Source organism: Engystomops pustulosus, chromosome 4 (genome assembly GCF_040894005.1).
Source record: "Engystomops pustulosus chromosome 4, aEngPut4.maternal, whole genome shotgun sequence".
Classification (NCBI taxonomy): Eukaryota; Metazoa; Chordata; class Amphibia; order Anura; family Leptodactylidae; genus Engystomops; species Engystomops pustulosus.
Window position 1 is genome coordinate 211350490 of NC_092414.1, and position 16629 is coordinate 211367118.

At 49.2% G+C, this 16629-nt stretch overlaps 18 non-coding genes across 18 annotated transcripts; all 18 read left to right on the forward strand.

The window, feature by feature from the left end:
* Nucleotides 1–605: 605 nt before the first annotated feature.
* On the forward strand, nt 606–679 carry TRNAI-AAU (transfer RNA isoleucine (anticodon AAU)). Its single transcript has one exon. It is a non-coding gene; the product is annotated as a tRNA-Ile (tRNA).
* Nucleotides 680–1347: 668 nt separating this feature from the next.
* On the forward strand, nt 1348–1421 carry TRNAI-AAU (transfer RNA isoleucine (anticodon AAU)). The gene has a single exon. It is a non-coding gene; the product is annotated as a tRNA-Ile (tRNA).
* Nucleotides 1422–2090: 669 nt separating this feature from the next.
* TRNAI-AAU (transfer RNA isoleucine (anticodon AAU)) lies at nt 2091–2164 on the forward strand. The gene has a single exon. It is a non-coding gene; the product is annotated as a tRNA-Ile (tRNA).
* A 1413-nt stretch (nt 2165–3577) lies between these two features.
* Nucleotides 3578–3651, forward strand: TRNAI-AAU (transfer RNA isoleucine (anticodon AAU)). Its single transcript has one exon. It is a non-coding gene; the product is annotated as a tRNA-Ile (tRNA).
* Nucleotides 3652–4319: 668 nt separating this feature from the next.
* TRNAI-AAU (transfer RNA isoleucine (anticodon AAU)) lies at nt 4320–4393 on the forward strand. The gene has a single exon. It is a non-coding gene; the product is annotated as a tRNA-Ile (tRNA).
* A 669-nt stretch (nt 4394–5062) lies between these two features.
* TRNAI-AAU (transfer RNA isoleucine (anticodon AAU)) lies at nt 5063–5136 on the forward strand. Its single transcript has one exon. It is a non-coding gene; the product is annotated as a tRNA-Ile (tRNA).
* A 669-nt stretch (nt 5137–5805) lies between these two features.
* Nucleotides 5806–5879, forward strand: TRNAI-AAU (transfer RNA isoleucine (anticodon AAU)). The gene has a single exon. It is a non-coding gene; the product is annotated as a tRNA-Ile (tRNA).
* A 668-nt stretch (nt 5880–6547) lies between these two features.
* On the forward strand, nt 6548–6621 carry TRNAI-AAU (transfer RNA isoleucine (anticodon AAU)). The gene has a single exon. It is a non-coding gene; the product is annotated as a tRNA-Ile (tRNA).
* A 669-nt stretch (nt 6622–7290) lies between these two features.
* On the forward strand, nt 7291–7364 carry TRNAI-AAU (transfer RNA isoleucine (anticodon AAU)). Its single transcript has one exon. It is a non-coding gene; the product is annotated as a tRNA-Ile (tRNA).
* Nucleotides 7365–8032: 668 nt separating this feature from the next.
* On the forward strand, nt 8033–8106 carry TRNAI-AAU (transfer RNA isoleucine (anticodon AAU)). The gene has a single exon. It is a non-coding gene; the product is annotated as a tRNA-Ile (tRNA).
* Nucleotides 8107–8775: 669 nt separating this feature from the next.
* Nucleotides 8776–8849, forward strand: TRNAI-AAU (transfer RNA isoleucine (anticodon AAU)). The gene has a single exon. It is a non-coding gene; the product is annotated as a tRNA-Ile (tRNA).
* Nucleotides 8850–10260: 1411 nt separating this feature from the next.
* TRNAI-AAU (transfer RNA isoleucine (anticodon AAU)) lies at nt 10261–10334 on the forward strand. The gene has a single exon. It is a non-coding gene; the product is annotated as a tRNA-Ile (tRNA).
* Nucleotides 10335–11003: 669 nt separating this feature from the next.
* Nucleotides 11004–11077, forward strand: TRNAI-AAU (transfer RNA isoleucine (anticodon AAU)). Its single transcript has one exon. It is a non-coding gene; the product is annotated as a tRNA-Ile (tRNA).
* Nucleotides 11078–11746: 669 nt separating this feature from the next.
* Nucleotides 11747–11820, forward strand: TRNAI-AAU (transfer RNA isoleucine (anticodon AAU)). Its single transcript has one exon. It is a non-coding gene; the product is annotated as a tRNA-Ile (tRNA).
* Nucleotides 11821–12489: 669 nt separating this feature from the next.
* Nucleotides 12490–12563, forward strand: TRNAI-AAU (transfer RNA isoleucine (anticodon AAU)). Its single transcript has one exon. It is a non-coding gene; the product is annotated as a tRNA-Ile (tRNA).
* Nucleotides 12564–13232: 669 nt separating this feature from the next.
* On the forward strand, nt 13233–13306 carry TRNAI-AAU (transfer RNA isoleucine (anticodon AAU)). Its single transcript has one exon. It is a non-coding gene; the product is annotated as a tRNA-Ile (tRNA).
* A 668-nt stretch (nt 13307–13974) lies between these two features.
* TRNAI-AAU (transfer RNA isoleucine (anticodon AAU)) lies at nt 13975–14048 on the forward strand. Its single transcript has one exon. It is a non-coding gene; the product is annotated as a tRNA-Ile (tRNA).
* Nucleotides 14049–16204: 2156 nt separating this feature from the next.
* Nucleotides 16205–16278, forward strand: TRNAI-AAU (transfer RNA isoleucine (anticodon AAU)). Its single transcript has one exon. It is a non-coding gene; the product is annotated as a tRNA-Ile (tRNA).
* Nucleotides 16279–16629: the final 351 nt, after the last annotated feature.

Consider the following 16629-nt stretch of genomic DNA (forward strand, 5'->3'; position numbering starts at 1 on the left):
ATACGGGATGGGCCAGAAAGCGTCAGATGAATGGCCACAGCCCACGGCCGGTCAGGGGCCAGATTCTTGAATTTTGGTGAGCTCTCTGTTATATAGTGGACAGGTTGCAAAACTCTTTCATTTCCGGCGAGCTCAGTTGGTTAGAGCATTATGCTAATAATGCCAAAGTCTCCAGTTCCATCTGTGTAGTTGCCTGGCTTTTCTCATCAGAATTAGGTCGGACCTGTCGGCCCTTTTATCCAGCTAGACAGTCATTTAAGAAGGCCCAGAAAGTGTTATTAGATTTGCCAAAATACATGACCAGTGAGCTGAGTTGGTTAGAGCATTCTGCTAATCATGCCAAAGCCTCTGGTTCGAGCCCTGTAGTCACCTGGCTCTAATCTTCCCAGGTAGCTTAGAGTGCGATGCTAATTACATTAAGGTCGCAGCCTCAACCCCTGTGTGAGCCAGGCTCTTTTTTTCTGAAGACCCACTGCTATCTTTTGGACAGGTTGCACAGCCCTTTCTTTTCAATTGTGGGCACACGGACCTTTAATCCCTTTTATTCGGTAGACATTCGGGCGGGTAGGGCCGGAAAGCATCAGAAGACCGAGCACATCACATATGGCCGGTTAGCTCAGTTGGTTAGAGCGTGGTGCTAATAACGCCAAGGTCGCGGGTTCGATCCCCGTACGGGCCAGTTCCTCCGCTTTTGGTGAGCTTTAGTAGGAGGACTGTTAAGCCCTTCTACCGGGTACAAAGTCATACGGGATGGGCCAGAAAGCGTCAGATGAATGGCCACAGCCCACGGCCGGTCAGGGGCCAGATTCTTGAATTTTGGTGAGCTCTCTGTTATATAGTGGACAGGTTGCAAAACTCTTTCATTTCCGGCGAGCTCAGTTGGTTAGAGCATTATGCTAATAATGCCAAAGTCTCCAGTTCCATCTGTGTAGTTGCCTGGCTTTTCTCATCAGAATTAGGTCGGACCTGTCGACCCTTTTATCCAGCTAGACAGTCATTTAAGAAGGCCCAGAAAGTGTTGTTAGATTTGCCAAAATACATGACCAGTGAGCTGAGTTGGTTAGAGCATTCTGCTAATCATGCCAAAGCCTCTGGTTCGAGCCCTGTAGTCACCTGGCTCTAATCTTCCCAAGTAGCTTAGAGTGCGATGCTAATTACATTAAGGTCGCAGCCTCAACCCCTGTGTGAGCCAGGCTCTTTTTTTCTGAAGACCCACTGCTATCTTTTGGACAGGTTGCACAGCCCTTTCTTTTCAATTGTGGGCAAACGGACCTTTAATCCCTTTTATTCGGTAGACATTCGGGCGGGTAGGGCCGGAAAGCATCAGAAGACCAACACATCACATATGGCCGGTTAGCTCAGTTGGTTAGAGCGTGGTGCTAATAACGCCAAGGTCGCGGGTTCGATCCCCGTACGGGCCAGTTCCTCCGCTTTTGGTGAGCTTTAGTAGGAGGACTGTTAAGCCCTTCTACCGGGTACAAAGTCATACGGGATGGGCCAGAAAGCGTCAGATGAATGGCCACAGCCCACGGCCGGTCAGGGGCCAGATTCTTGAATTTTGGTGAGCTCTCTGTTATATAGTGGACAGGTTGCAAAACTCTTTCATTTCCGGCGAGCTCAGTTGGTTAGAGCATTATGCTAATAACGCCAAAGTCTCCAGTTCCATCTGTGTAGTTGCCTGGCTTTTCTCATCAGAATTAGGTCGGACCTGTCGGCCCTTTTATCCAGCTAGACAGTCATTTAAGAAGGCCCAGAAAGTGTTGTTAGATTTGCCAAAATACATGACCAGTGAGCTGAGTTGGTTAGAGCATTCTGCTAATCATGCCAAAGCCTCTGGTTCGAGCCCTGTAGTCACCTGGCTCTAATCTTCCCAAGTAGCTTAGAGTGCGATGCTAATTACATTAAGGTCGCAGCCTCAACCCCTGTGTGAGCCAGGCTCTTTTTTTCTGAAGACCCACTGCTATCTTTTGGACAGGTTGCACAGCCCTTTCTTTTCAATTGTGGGCAAACGGACCTTTAATCCCTTTTATTCGGTAGACATTCGGGCGGGTAGGGCCGGAAAGCATCAGAAGACCGAGCACATCACATATGGCCGGTTAGCTCAGTTGGTTAGAGCGTGGTGCTAATAACGCCAAGGTCGCGGGTTCGATCCCCGTACGGGCCAGTTCCTCCGCTTTTGGTGAGCTTTAGTAGGAGGACTGTTAAGCCCTTCTACCGGGTACAAAGTCATACGGGATGGGCCAGAAAGCGTCAGATGAATGGCCACAGCCCACGGCCGGTCAGGGGCCAGATTCTTGAATTTTGGTGAGCTCTCTGTTATATAGTGGACAGGTTGCAAAACTCTTTCATTTCCGGCGAGCTCAGTTGGTTAGAGCATTATGCTAATAATGCCAAAGTCTCCAGTTCCATCTGTGTAGTTGCCTGGCTTTTCTCATCAGAATTAGGTCGGACCTGTCGGCCCTTTTATCCAGCTAGACAGTCATTTAAGAAGGCCCAGAAAGTGTTGTTAGATTTGCCAAAATACATGACCAGTGAGCTGAGTTGGTTAGAGCATTCTGCTAATCATGCCAAAGCCTCTGGTTCGAGTCCTGTAGTCACCTGGCTCTAATCTTCCCAAGTAGCTTAGAGTGCGATGCTAATTACATTAAGGTCGCAGCCTCAACCCCTGTGTGAGCCAGGCTCTTTTTTTCTGAAGACTCACTGCTATCTTTTGGACAGGTTGCACAGCCCTTTCTTTTCAATTGTGGGCAAACGGACCTTTAATCCCTTTTATTCGGTAGACATTCGGGCGGGTAGGGCCGGAAAGCATCAGAAGACCGAGCACATCACATATGGCCGGTTAGCTCAGTTGGTTAGAGCGTGGTGCTAATAACGCCAAGGTCGCGGGTTCGATCCCCGTACAGGCCAGTTCTTCCGCTTTTGGTGAGCATTAGTATGGAGGACTGTTAAGCCCTTCTACCGGGTACAAAGTCATACGGGATGGGCCAGAAAGCGTCAGATGAATGGCCACAGCCCACGGCCGGTCAGGGGCCAGAATCTTGAATTTTGGTGAGCTCTCTGTTATATAGTGGACAGGTTGCAAAACTCTTTCATTTCCGGCGAGCTCAGTTGGTTAGAGCATTATGCTAATAACGCCAAAGTCTCCAGTTCCATCTGTGTAGTTGCCTGGCTTTTCTCATCAGAATTAGGTCGGACCTGTCGGCCCTTTTATCCAGCTAGACAGTCATTTAAGAAGGCCCAGAAAGTGTTGTTAGATTTGCCAAAATACATGACCAGTGAGCTGAGTTGGTTAGAGCATTCTGCTAATCATGCCAAAGCCTCTGGTTCGAGCCCTGTAGTCACCTGGCTCTAATCTTCCCAAGTAGCTTAGAGTGCGATGCTAATTACATTAAGGTCGCAGCCTCAACCCCTGTGTGAGCCAGGCTCTTTTTTTCTGAAGACCCACTGCTATCTTTTGGACAGGTTGCACAGCCCTTTCTTTTCAATTGTGGGCAAACGGACCTTTAATCCCTTTTATTCGGTAGACATTCGGCCGGGTAGGGCCGGAAAGCATCAGAAGACCGAGCACATCACATATGGCCGGTTAGCTCAGTTGGTTAGAGCGTGGTGCTAATAACGCCAAGGTCGCGGGTTCGATCCCCGTACGGGCCAGTTCCTCCGCTTTTGGTGAGCTTTAGTAGGAGGACTGTTAAGCCCTTCTACCGGGTACAAAGTCATACGGGATGGGCCAGAAAGCGTCAGATGAATGGCCACAGCCCACGGCCGGTCAGGGGCCAGATTCTTGAATTTTGGTGAGCTCTCTGTTATATAGTGGACAGGTTGCAAAACTCTTTCATTTCCGGCGAGCTCAGTTGGTTAGAGCATTATGCTAATAACGCCAAAGTCTCCAGTTCCATCTGTGTAGTTGCCTGGCTTTTCTCATCAGAATTAGGTCGGACCTGTCGGCCCTTTTATCCAGCTAGACAGTCATTTAAGAAGGCCCAGAAAGTGTTGTTAGATTTGCCAAAATACATGACCAGTGAGCTGAGTTGGTTAGAGCATTCTGCTAATCATGCCAAAGCCTCTGGTTCGAGCCCTGTAGTCACCTGGCTCTAATCTTCCCAAGTAGCTTAGAGTGCGATGCTAATTACATTAAGGTCGCAGCCTCAACCCCTGTGTGAGCCAGGCTCTTTTTTTCTGAAGACCCACTGCTATCTTTTGGACAGGTTGCACAGCCCTTTCTTTTCAATTGTGGGCAAACGGACCTTTAATCCCTTTTATTCGGTAGACATTCGGGCGGGTAGGGCCGGAAAGCATCAGAAGACCAACACATCACATATGGCCGGTTAGCTCAGTTGGTTAGAGCGTGGTGCTAATAACGCCAAGGTCGCGGGTTCGATCCCCGTACGGGCCAGTTCCTCCGCTTTTGGTGAGCTTTAGTAGGAGGACTGTTAAGCCCTTCTACCGGGTACAAAGTCATACGGGATGGGCCAGAAAGCGTCAGATGAATGGCCACAGCCCACGGCCGGTCAGGGGCCAGATTCTTGAATTTTGGTGAGCTCTCTGTTATATAGTGGACAGGTTGCAAAACTCTTTCATTTCCGGCGAGCTCAGTTGGTTAGAGCATTATGCTAATAACGCCAAAGTCTCCAGTTCCATCTGTGTAGTTGCCTGGCTTTTCTCATCAGAATTAGGTCGGACCTGTCGGCCCTTTTATCCAGCTAGACAGTCATTTAAGAAGGCCCAGAAAGTGTTGTTAGATTTGCCAAAATACATGACCAGTGAGCTGAGTTGGTTAGAGCATTCTGCTAATCATGCCAAAGCCTCTGGTTCGAGCCCTGTAGTCACCTGGCTCTAATCTTCCCAAGTAGCTTAGAGTGCGATGCTAATTACATTAAGGTCGCAGCCTCAACCCCTGTGTGAGCCAGGCTCTTTTTTTCTGAAGACCCACTGCTATCTTTTGGACAGGTTGCACAGCCCTTTCTTTTCAATTGTGGGCAAACGGACCTTTAATCCCTTTTATTCGGTAGACATTCGGGCGGGTAGGGCCGGAAAGCATCAGAAGACCGAGCACATCACATATGGCCGGTTAGCTCAGTTGGTTAGAGCGTGGTGCTAATAACGCCAAGGTCGCGGGTTCGATCCCCGTACGGGCCAGTTCCTCCGCTTTTGGTGAGCTTTAGTAGGAGGACTGTTAAGCCCTTCTACCGGGTACAAAGTCATACGGGATGGGCCAGAAAGCGTCAGATGAATGGCCACAGCCCACGGCCGGTCAGGGGCCAGATTCTTGAATTTTGGTGAGCTCTCTGTTATATAGTGGACAGGTTGCAAAACTCTTTCATTTCCGGCGAGCTCAGTTGGTTAGAGCATTATGCTAATAATGCCAAAGTCTCCAGTTCCATCTGTGTAGTTGCCTGGCTTTTCTCATCAGAATTAGGTCGGACCTGTCGGCCCTTTTATCCAGCTAGACAGTCATTTAAGAAGGCCCAGAAAGTGTTGTTAGATTTGCCAAAATACATGACCAGTGAGCTGAGTTGGTTAGAGCATTCTGCTAATCATGCCAAAGCCTCTGGTTCGAGCCCTGTAGTCACCTGGCTCTAATCTTCGCAAGTAGCTTAGAGTGCGATGCTAATTACATTAAGGTCGCAGCCTCAACCCCTGTGTGAGCCAGGCTCTTTTTTTCTGAAGACCCACTGCTATCTTTTGGACAGGTTGCACAGCCCTTTCTTTTCAATTGTGGGCAAACGGACCTTTAATCCCTTTTATTCGGTAGACATTCGGGCGGGTAGGGCCGGAAAGCATCAGAAGACCGAGCACATCACATATGGCCGGTTAGCTCAGTTGGTTAGAGCGTGGTGCTAATAACGCCAAGGTCGCGGGTTCGATCCCCGTACGGGCCAGTTCCTCCGCTTTTGGTGAGCTTTAGTAGGAGGACTGTTAAGCCCTTCTACCGGGTACAAAGTCATACGGGATGGGCCAGAAAGCGTCAGATGAATGGCCACAGCCCACGGCCGGTCAGGGGCCAGATTCTTGAATTTTGGTGAGCTCTCTGTTATATAGTGGACAGGTTGCAAAACTCTTTCATTTCCGGCGAGCTCAGTTGGTTAGAGCATTATGCTAATAACGCCAAAGTCTCCAGTTCCATCTGTGTAGTTGCCTGGCTTTTCTCATCAGAATTAGGTCGGACCTGTCGGCCCTTTTATCCAGCTAGACAGTCATTTAAGAAGGCCCAGAAAGTGTTGTTAGATTTGCCAAAATACATGACCAGTGAGCTGAGTTGGTTAGAGCATTCTGCTAATCATGCCAAAGCCTCTGGTTCGAGCCCTGTAGTCACCTGGCTCTAATCTTCCCAAGTAGCTTAGAGTGCGATGCTAATTACATTAAGGTCGCAGCCTCAACCCCTGTGTGAGCCAGGCTCTTTTTTTCTGAAGACCCACTGCTATCTTTTGGACAGGTTGCACAGCCCTTTCTTTTCAATTGTGGGCAAACGGACCTTTAATCCCTTTTATTCGGTAGACATTCGGGCGGGTAGGGCCGGAAAGCATCAGAAGACCAACACATCACATATGGCCGGTTAGCTCAGTTGGTTAGAGCGTGGTGCTAATAACGCCAAGGTCGCGGGTTCGATCCCCGTACGGGCCAGTTCCTCCGCTTTTGGTGAGCTTTAGTAGGAGGACTGTTAAGCCCTTCTACCGGGTACAAAGTCATACGGGATGGGCCAGAAAGCGTCAGATGAATGGCCACAGCCCACGGCCGGTCAGGGGCCAGAATCTTGAATTTTGGTGAGCTCTCTGTTATATAGTGGACAGGTTGCAAAACTCTTTCATTTCCGGCGAGCTCAGTTGGTTAGAGCATTATGCTAATAACGCCAAAGTCTCCAGTTCCATCTGTGTAGTTGCCTGGCTTTTCTCATCAGAATTAGGTCGGACCTGTCGGCCCTTTTATCCAGCTAGACAGTCATTTAAGAAGGCCCAGAAAGTGTTGTTAGATTTGCCAAAATACATGACCAGTGAGCTGAGTTGGTTAGAGCATTCTGCTAATCATGCCAAAGCCTCTGGTTCGAGCCCTGTAGTCACCTGGCTCTAATCTTCCCAAGTAGCTTAGAGTGCGATGCTAATTACATTAAGGTCGCAGCCTCAACCCCTGTGTGAGCCAGGCTCTTTTTTTCTGAAGACCCACTGCTATCTTTTGGACAGGTTGCACAGCCCTTTCTTTTCAATTGTGGGCAAACGGACCTTTAATCCCTTTTATTCGGTAGACATTCGGCCGGGTAGGGCCGGAAAGCATCAGAAGACCGAGCACATCACATATGGCCGGTTAGCTCAGTTGGTTAGAGCGTGGTGCTAATAACGCCAAGGTCGCGGGTTCGATCCCCGTACGGGCCAGTTCCTCCGCTTTTGGTGAGCTTTAGTAGGAGGACTGTTAAGCCCTTCTACCGGGTACAAAGTCATACGGGATGGGCCAGAAAGCGTCAGATGAATGGCCACAGCCCACGGCCGGTCAGGGGCCAGATTCTTGAATTTTGGTGAGCTCTCTGTTATATAGTGGACAGGTTGCAAAACTCTTTCATTTCCGGCGAGCTCAGTTGGTTAGAGCATTATGCTAATAACGCCAAAGTCTCCAGTTCCATCTGTGTAGTTGCCTGGCTTTTCTCATCAGAATTAGGTCGGACCTGTCGGCCCTTTTATCCAGCTAGACAGTCATTTAAGAAGGCCCAGAAAGTGTTGTTAGATTTGCCAAAATACATGACCAGTGAGCTGAGTTGGTTAGAGCATTCTGCTAATCATGCCAAAGCCTCTGGTTCGAGCCCTGTAGTCACCTGGCTCTAATCTTCCCAAGTAGCTTAGAGTGCGATGCTAATTACATTAAGGTCGCAGCCTCAACCCCTGTGTGAGCCAGGCTCTTTTTTTCTGAAGACCCACTGCTATCTTTTGGACAGGTTGCACAGCCCTTTCTTTTCAATTGTGGGCAAACGGACCTTTAATCCCTTTTATTCGGTAGACATTCGGGCGGGTAGGGCCGGAAAGCATCAGAAGACCAACACATCACATATGGCCGGTTAGCTCAGTTGGTTAGAGCGTGGTGCTAATAACGCCAAGGTCGCGGGTTCGATCCCCGTACGGGCCAGTTCCTCCGCTTTTGGTGAGCTTTAGTAGGAGGACTGTTAAGCCCTTCTACCGGGTACAAAGTCATACGGGATGGGCCAGAAAGCGTCAGATGAATGGCCACAGCCCACGGCCGGTCAGGGGCCAGATTCTTGAATTTTGGTGAGCTCTCTGTTATATAGTGGACAGGTTGCAAAACTCTTTCATTTCCGGCGAGCTCAGTTGGTTAGAGCATTATGCTAATAACGCCAAAGTCTCCAGTTCCATCTGTGTAGTTGCCTGGCTTTTCTCATCAGAATTAGGTCGGACCTGTCGGCCCTTTTATCCAGCTAGACAGTCATTTAAGAAGGCCCAGAAAGTGTTGTTAGATTTGCCAAAATACATGACCAGTGAGCTGAGTTGGTTAGAGCATTCTGCTAATCATGCCAAAGCCTCTGGTTCGAGCCCTGTAGTCACCTGGCTCTAATCTTCCCAAGTAGCTTAGAGTGCGATGCTAATTACATTAAGGTCGCAGCCTCAACCCCTGTGTGAGCCAGGCTCTTTTTTTCTGAAGACCCACTGCTATCTTTTGGACAGGTTGCACAGCCCTTTCTTTTCAATTGTGGGCAAACGGACCTTTAATCCCTTTTATGCGGTAGACATTCGGGCGGGTAGGGCCGGAAAGCATCAGAAGACCGAGCACATCACATATGGCCGGTTAGCTCAGTTGGTTAGAGCGTGGTGCTAATAACGCCAAGGTCGCGGGTTCGATCCCCGTACGGGCCAGTTCCTCCGCTTTTGGTGAGCTTTAGTAGGAGGACTGTTAAGCCCTTCTACCGGGTACAAAGTCATACGGGATGGGCCAGAAAGCGTCAGATGAATGGCCACAGCCCACGGCCGGTCAGGGGCCAGATTCTTGAATTTTGGTGAGCTCTCTGTTATATAGTGGACAGGTTGCAAAACTCTTTCATTTCCGGCGAGCTCAGTTGGTTAGAGCATTATGCTAATAATGCCAAAGTCTCCAGTTCCATCTGTGTAGTTGCCTGGCTTTTCTCATCAGAATTAGGTCGGACCTGTCGGCCCTTTTATCCAGCTAGACAGTCATTTAAGAAGGCCCAGAAAGTGTTGTTAGATTTGCCAAAATACATGACCAGTGAGCTGAGTTGGTTAGAGCATTCTGCTAATCATGCCAAAGCCTCTGGTTCGAGCCCTGTAGTCACCTGGCTCTAATCTTCGCAAGTAGCTTAGAGTGCGATGCTAATTACATTAAGGTCGCAGCCTCAACCCCTGTGTGAGCCAGGCTCTTTTTTTCTGAAGACCCACTGCTATCTTTTGGACAGGTTGCACAGCCCTTTCTTTTCAATTGTGGGCAAACGGACCTTTAATCCCTTTTATTCGGTAGACATTCGGGCGGGTAGGGCCGGAAAGCATCAGAAGACCGAGCACATCACATATGGCCGGTTAGCTCAGTTGGTTAGAGCGTGGTGCTAATAACGCCAAGGTTGCGGGTTCAATCCCCGTACGGGCCAGTTCCTCCGCTTTTGGTGAGCTTTAGTAGGAGGACTGTTAAGCCCTTCTACCGGGTACAAAGTCATACGGGATGGGCCAGAAAGCGTCAGATGAATGGCCACAGCCCACGGCCGGTCAGGGGCCAGATTCTTGAATTTTGGTGAGCTCTCTGTTATATAGTGGACAGGTTGCAAAACTCTTTCATTTCCGGCGAGCTCAGTTGGTTAGAGCATTATGCTAATAACGCCAAAGTCTCCAGTTCCATCTGTGTAGTTGCCTGGCTTTTCTCATCAGAATTAGGTCGGACCTGTCGGCCCTTTTATCCAGCTAGACAGTCATTTAAGAAGGCCCAGAAAGTGTTGTTAGATTTGCCAAAATACATGACCAGTGAGCTGAGTTGGTTAGAGCATTCTGCTAATCATGCCAAAGCCTCTGGTTCGAGCCCTGTAGTCACCTGGCTCTAATCTTCCCAAGTAGCTTAGAGTGCGATGCTAATTACATTAAGGTCGCAGCCTCAACCCCTGTGTGAGCCAGGCTCTTTTTTTCTGAAGACCCACTGCTATCTTTTGGACAGGTTGCACAGCCCTTTCTTTTCAATTGTGGGCAAACGGACCTTTAATCCCTTTTATTCGGTAGACATTCGGGCGGGTAGGGCCGGAAAGCATCAGAAGACCAACACATCACATATGGCCGGTTAGCTCAGTTGGTTAGAGCGTGGTGCTAATAACGCCAAGGTCGCGGGTTCGATCCCCGTACGGGCCAGTTCCTCCGCTTTTGGTGAGCTTTAGTAGGAGGACTGTTAAGCCCTTCTACCGGGTACAAAGTCATACGGGATGGGCCAGAAAGCGTCAGATGAATGGCCACAGCCCACGGCCGGTCAGGGGCCAGATTCTTGAATTTTGGTGAGCTCTCTGTTATATAGTGGACAGGTTGCAAAACTCTTTCATTTCCGGCGAGCTCAGTTGGTTAGAGCATTATGCTAATAACGCCAAAGTCTCCAGTTCCATCTGTGTAGTTGCCTGGCTTTTCTCATCAGAATTAGGTCGGACCTGTCGGCCCTTTTATCCAGCTAGACAGTCATTTAAGAAGGCCCAAAAAGTGTTGTTAGATTTGCCAAAATACATGACCAGTGAGCTGAGTTGGTTAGAGCATTCTGCTAATCATGCCAAAGCCTCTGGTTCGAGCCCTGTAGTCACCTGGCTCTAATCTTCCCAAGTAGCTTAGAGTGCGATGCTAATTACATTAAGGTCGCAGCCTCAACCCCTGTGTGAGCCAGGCTCTTTTTTTCTGAAGACCCACTGCTATCTTTTGGACAGGTTGCACAGCCCTTTCTTTTCAATTGTGGGCAAACGGACCTTTAATCCCTTTTATTCGGTAGACATTCGGGCGGGTAGGGCCGGAAAGCATCAGAAGACCGAGCACATCACATATGGCCGGTTAGCTCAGTTGGTTAGAGCGTGGTGCTAATAACGCCAAGGTCGCGGGTTCGATCCCCGTACGGGCCAGTTCCTCCGCTTTTGGTGAGCTTTAGTAGGAGGACTGTTAAGCCCTTCTACCGGGTACAAAGTCATACGGGATGGGCCAGAAAGCGTCAGATGAATGGCCACAGCCCACGGCCGGTCAGGGGCCAGATTCTTGAATTTTGGTGAGCTCTCTGTTATATAGTGGACAGGTTGCAAAACTCTTTCATTTCCGGCGAGCTCAGTTGGTTAGAGCATTATGCTAATAACGCCAAAGTCTCCAGTTCCATCTGTGTAGTTGCCTGGCTTTTCTCATCAGAATTAGGTCGGACCTGTCGGCCCTTTTATCCAGCTAGACAGTCATTTAAGAAGGCCCCGAAAGTGTTGTTAGATTTGCCAAAATACATGACCAGTGAGCTGAGTTGGTTAGAGCATTCTGCTAATCATGCCAAAGCCTCTGGTTCGAGCCCTGTAGTCACCTGGCTCTAATCTTCCCAAGTAGCTTAGAGTGCGATGCTAATTACATTAAGGTCGCAGCCTCAACCCCTGTGTGAGCCAGGCTCTTTTTTTCTGAAGACCCACTGCTATCTTTTGGACAGGTTGCACAGCCCTTTCTTTTCAATTGTGGGCAAACGGACCTTTAATCCCTTTTATTCGGTAGACATTCGGGCGGGTAGGGCCGGAAAGCTTCAGAAGACCGAGCACATCACATATGGCCGGTTAGCTCAGTTGGTTAGAGCGTGGTGCTAATAACGCCAAGGTCGCGGGTTCGATCCCCGTACGGGCCAGTTCCTCCGCTTTTGGTGAGCTTTAGTAGGAGGACTGTTAAGCCCTTCTACCGGGTACAAAGTCATACGGGATGGGCCAGAAAGCGTCAGATGAATGGCCACAGCCCACGGCCGGTCAGGGGCCAGATTCTTGAATTTTGGTGAGCTCTCTGTTATATAGTGGACAGGTTGCAAAACTCTTTCATTTCCGGCGAGATCAGTTGGTTAGAGCATTATGCTAATAATGCCAAAGTCTCCAGTTCCATCTGTGTAGTTGCCTGGCTTTTCTCATCAGAATTAGGTCGGACCTGTCGGCCCTTTTATCCAGCTAGACAGTCATTTAAGAAGGCCCAGAAAGTGTTGTTAGATTTGCCAAAATACATGACCAGTGAGCTGAGTTGGTTAGAGCATTCTGCTAATCATGCCAAAGCCTCTGGTTCGAGCCCTGTAGTCACCTGGCTCTAATCTTCCCAAGTAGCTTAGAGTGCGATGCTAATTACATTAAGGTCGCAGCCTCAACCCCTGTGTGAGCCAGGCTCTTTTTTTCTGAAGACCCACTGCTATCTTTTGGACAGGTTGCACAGCCCTTTCTTTTCAATTGTGGGCAAACGGACCTTTAATCCCTTTTATTCGGTAGACATTCGGGCGGGTAGGGCCGGAAAGCATCAGAAGACCGAGCACATCACATATGGCCGGTTAGCTCAGTTGGTTAGAGCGTGGTGCTAATAACGCCAAGGTCGCGGGTTCGATCCCCGTACGGGCCAGTTCCTCCGCTTTTGGTGAGCTTTAGTAGGAGGACTGTTAAGCCCTTCTACCGGGTACAAAGTCATACGGGATGGGCCAGAAAGCGTCAGATGAATGGCCACAGCCCACGGCCGGTCAGGGGCCAGATTCTTGAATTTTGGTGAGCTCTCTGTTATATAGTGGACAGGTTGCAAAACTCTTTCATTTCCGGCGAGCTCAGTTGGTTAGAGCATTATGCTAATAATGCCAAAGTCTCCAGTTCCATCTGTGTAGTTGCCTGGCTTTTCTCATCAGAATTAGGTCGGACCTGTCGGCCCTTTTATCCAGCTAGACAGTCATTTAAGAAGGCCCAGAAAGTGTTGTTAGATTTGCCAAAATACATGACCAGTGAGCTGAGTTGGTTAGAGCATTCTGCTAATCATGCCAAAGCCTCTGGTTCGAGCCCTGTAGTCACCTGGCTCTAATCTTCCCAGGTAGCTTAGAGTGCGATGCTAATTACATTAAGGTCGCAGCCTCAACCCCTGTGTGAGCCAGGCTCTTTTTTTCTGAAGACCCACTGCTATCTTTTGGACAGGTTGCACAGCCCTTTCTTTTCAATTGTGGGCACACGGACCTTTAATCCCTTTTATTCGGTAGACATTCGGACGGGTAGGGCCGGAAAGCATCAGAAGACCGAGCACATCACATATGGCCGGTTAGCTCAGTTGGTTAGAGCGTGGTGCTAATAACGCCAAGGTCGCGGGTTCGATCCCCGTACGGGCCAGTTCCTCCGCTTTTGGTGAGCTTTAGTAGGAGGACTGTTAAGCCCTTCTACCGGGTACAAAGTCATACGGGATGGGCCAGAAAGCGTCAGATGAATGGCCACAGCCCACGGCCGGTCAGGGGCCAGATTCTTGAATTTTGGTGAGCTCTCTGTTATATAGTGGACAGGTTGCAAAACTCTTTCATTTCCGGCGAGCTCAGTTGGTTAGAGCATTATGCTAATAATGCCAAAGTCTCCAGTTCCATCTGTGTAGTTGCCTGGCTTTTCTCATCAGAATTAGGTCGGACCTGTCGACCCTTTTATCCAGCTAGACAGTCATTTAAGAAGGCCCAGAAAGTGTTGTTAGATTTGCCAAAATACATGACCAGTGAGCTGAGTTGGTTAGAGCATTCTGCTAATCATGCCAAAGCCTCTGGTTCGAGCCCTGTAGTCACCTGGCTCTAATCTTCCCAAGTAGCTTAGAGTGCGATGCTAATTACATTAAGGTCGCAGCCTCAACCCCTGTGTGAGCCAGGCTCTTTTTTTCTGAAGACCCACTGCTATCTTTTGGACAGGTTGCACAGCCCTTTCTTTTCAATTGTGGGCAAACGGACCTTTAATCCCTTTTATTCGGTAGACATTCGGGCGGGTAGGGCCGGAAAGCATCAGAAGACCAACACATCACATATGGCCGGTTAGCTCAGTTGGTTAGAGCGTGGTGCTAATAACGCCAAGGTCGCGGGTTCGATCCCCGTACGGGCCAGTTCCTCTGCTTTTGGTGAGCTTTAGTAGGAGGACTGTTAAGCCCTTCTACCGGGTACAAAGTCATACGGGATGGGCCAGAAAGCGTCAGATGAATGGCCACAGCCCACGGCCGGTCAGGGGCCAGATTCTTGAATTTTGGTGAGCTCTCTGTTATATAGTGGACAGGTTGCAAAACTGTTTCATTTCCGGCGAGCTCAGTTGGTTAGAGCATTATGCTAATAACGCCAAAGTCTCCAGTTCCATCTGTGTAGTTGCCTGGCTTTTCTCATCAGAATTAGGTCGGACCTGTCGGCCCTTTTATCCAGCTAGACAGTCATTTAAGAAGGCCCAGAAAGTGTTGTTAGATTTGCCAAAATACATGACCAGTGAGCTGAGTTGGTTAGAGCATTCTGCTAATCATGCCAAAGCCTCTGGTTCGAGCCCTGTAGTCACCTGGCTCTAATCTTCCCAAGTAGCTTAGAGTGCGATGCTAATTACATTAAGGTCGCAGCCTCAACCCCTGTGTGAGCCAGGCTCTTTTTTTCTGAAGACCCACTGCTATCTTTTGGACAGGTTGCACAGCCCTTTCTTTTCAATTGTGGGCAAACGGACCTTTAATCCCTTTTATTCGGTAGACATTCGGGCGGGTAGGGCCGGAAAGCATCAGAAGACCGAGCACATCACATATGGCCGGTTAGCTCAGTTGGTTAGAGCGTGGTGCTAATAACGCCAAGGTCGCGGGTTCGATCCCCGAACGGGCCAGTTCCTCCGCTTTTGGTGAGCTTTAGTAGGAGGACTGTTAAGCCCTTCTACCGGGTACAAAGTCATACGGGATGGGCCAGAAAGCGTCAGATGAATGGCCACAGCCCACGGCCGGTCAGGGGCCAGATTCTTGAATTTTGGTGAGCTCTCTGTTATATAGTGGACAGGTTGCAAAACTCTTTCATTTCCGGCGAGCTCAGTTGGTTAGAGCATTATGCTAATAATGCCAAAGTCTCCAGTTCCATCTGTGTAGTTGCCTGGCTTTTCTCATCAGAATTAGGTCGGACCTGTCGGCCCTTTTATCCAGCTAGACAGTCATTTAAGAAGGCCCAGAAAGTGTTGTTAGATTTGCCAAAATACATGACCAGTGAGCTGAGTTGGTTAGAGCATTCTGCTAATCATGCCAAAGCCTCTGGTTCGAGTCCTGTAGTCACCTGGCTCTAATCTTCCCAAGTAGCTTAGAGTGCGATGCTAATTACATTAAGGTCGCAGCCTCAACCCCTGTGTGAGCCAGGCTCTTTTTTTCTGAAGACCCACTGCTATCTTTTGGACAGGTTGCACAGCCCTTTCTTTTCAATTGTGGGCAAACGGACCTTTAATCCCTTTTATTCGGTAGACATTCGGGCGGGTAGGGCCGGAAAGCATCAGAAGACCGAGCACATCACATATGGCCGGTTAGCTCAGTTGGTTAGAGCGTGGTGCTAATAACGCCAAGGTCGCGGGTTCGATCCCCGTACAGGCCAGTTCCTCCGCTTTTGGTGAGCATTAGTATGGAGGACTGTTAAGCCCTTCTACCGGGTACAAAGTCATACGGGATGGGCCAGAAAGCGTCAGATGAATGGCCACAGCCCACGGCCGGTCAGGGGCCAGAATCTTGAATTTTGGTGAGCTCTCTGTTATATAGTGGACAGGTTGCAAAACTCTTTCATTTCCGGCGAGCTCAGTTGGTTAGAGCATTATGCTAATAACGCCAAAGTCTCCAGTTCCATCTGTGTAGTTGCCTGGCTTTTCTCATCAGAATTAGGTCGGACCTGTCGGCCCTTTTATCCAGCTAGACAGTCATTTAAGAAGGCCCAGAAAGTGTTGTTAGATTTGCCAAAATACATGACCAGTGAGCTGAGTTGGTTAGAGCATTCTGCTAATCATGCCAAAGCCTCTGGTTCGAGCCCTGTAGTCACCTGGCTCTAATCTTCCCAGGTAGCTTAGAGTGCGATGCTAATTACATTAAGGTCGCAGCCTCAACCCCTGTGTGAGCCAGGCTCTTTTTTTCTGAAGACCCACTGCTATCTTTTGGACAGGTTGCACAGCCCTTTCTTTTCAATTGTGGGCACACGGACCTTTAATCCCTTTTATTCGGTAGACATTCGGGCGGGTAGGGCCGGAAAGCATCAGAAGACCGAGCACATCACATATGGCCGGTTAGCTCAGTTGGTTAGAGCGTGGTGCTAATAACGCCAAGGTCGCGGGTTCGATCCCCGTACGGGCCAGTTCCTCCGCTTTTGGTGAGCTTTAGTAGGAGGACTGTTAAGCCCTTCTACCGGGTACAAAGTCATACGGGATGGGCCAGAAAGCGTCAGATGAATGGCCACAGCCCACGGCCGGTCAGGGGCCAGATTCTTGAATTTTGGTGAGCTCTCTGTTATATAGTGGACAGGTTGCAAAACTCTTTCATTTCCGGCGAGCTCAGTTGGTTAGAGCATTATGCTAATAATGCCAAAGTCTCCAGTTCCATCTGTGTAGTTGCCTGGCTTTTCTCATCAGAATTAGGTCGGACCTGTCGGCCCTTTTATCCAGCTAGACAGTCATTTAAGAAGGCCCAGAAAGTGTTGTTAGATTTG